Source organism: Xiphias gladius, chromosome 12 (assembly GCF_016859285.1).
Source record: "Xiphias gladius isolate SHS-SW01 ecotype Sanya breed wild chromosome 12, ASM1685928v1, whole genome shotgun sequence".
In the NCBI taxonomy this organism is placed as follows: domain Eukaryota; kingdom Metazoa; phylum Chordata; class Actinopteri; order Istiophoriformes; family Xiphiidae; genus Xiphias; species Xiphias gladius.
Window position 1 is genome coordinate 8,136,446 of NC_053411.1, and position 1,544 is coordinate 8,137,989.

Below are 1,544 nucleotides of genomic sequence, written 5' to 3' on the forward strand. Positions count from 1 at the left end.
TTCCATCCTTGGGAGAGAATTGTTCCAGCCTAACAAATCTACAATGAGTTTTCTAAAATCATAGAAATAGTCAAATTCTTTTTTTTTTACTTGAATTTCTTTCCAAATCTAGTTTTGGCAAGGTATACATTTTGGGTGTCCATGTGCAAACTTGTTTTATATTATTTTTTTGTTTGTGTCCAAAGAGGGTTTTTGTCATCTTAAAATGCTAACACACACGCGGAAAGCACCGCAATATAACTTAAAAAACAAAGTTATATACCCCCTAAAGTTTTCCAGCACTGTAAAATGGATGCACTGACACACCCGTTTTGTCCTGCAGCCAAAGTCCAGAGCCCACTGTGGTTTGAGAATCAGTGGTGAGGCCTACTCTTCCTGCATGCAGGTGACAGCTGGCCTCTCCAGGCAAACACAGCCAAAGCCAGAATCCATGAACTGCTTATTCTGCAGAAGGCCACTTGCTATTTTTAATCTCCGACACAAAATACAGACGAGGAGAGCGAAAGAATTCGAGCTAGGGAGCCATGGTGTGTACCCAGTGTCGGCCCTGTGCCAGGCAGCTGATTTGGCACACTGCAGCGAGCCTTTTTTTCCAAGGAGCTTATTAAGTTTATAAACCAGATGGAATCTGAGTTGATGAAATTGTAAGAGGATACTATTGGGTCAATCATAAGTTCATTGACCAATTTTTGACTTTTTGCATGCACAATGAATGCCATAAAGAAGTCTGTGAACTTTGCATATCTGTTTGAAAAACATAGAAGTGAGATGCAATGTCCGATTCAGGGGAGATGTGACTGTGGAAGATGTGAGCCATATCGCCCGCTCTGTGGCAAGTTAGACATGTGACATGACATTTGAATTGAAGTTGAAAATGTTTTTTGTCTGTCCGGCCTTTAGTTCCTTTACTATAACCCATCCCTGCAAGGCTTTTTCACTATGTTGCTTTCAACTGCAACTTGATTTTCAGTATAATCCAAAGAACAGTGCAGTGAAACATTTCAGCAGGTTTTAAAAAAACAGTTGTGGCCATAAATAATTTAATTATGACCAGAAATTAGAAATACAGTATATCAATAAATCCCATATATTGACCAAATCATTAATATTAAAAAAGTATTAAAACAGATATATCAGTATTGGTGTATATATCAGCCAATAAGTAAAAAGAAATTGCAGCACAGAAATGTCACAGAGCTGTTTGATGTCTCTTAGAAATAGTTTTCCCAACAGAGAGCAGTGTTTTTTTTTGTTTTTTTTTACATACTGTACTATAGTCACAAATCCTCACAAAAACAAAGAAACAAATTTGTGTAAAAAAAAAGAAAATAAACACAGTATATCATATATTGGCCAGGTTTTACCATAAACACCCCAGATTTCCAGTTTAATAAGCCTTTTAAAGAACAGGAGCACAAGGCAGGCATTGGGTGCCGGCAGTAAAGACAAAATGTCTGGAAGTGTATTGGTGATTAACTTTATTAATAACCGCTTGAATTAACCTCACATTACCACACAAACAACCAACACAGATATATGGTATG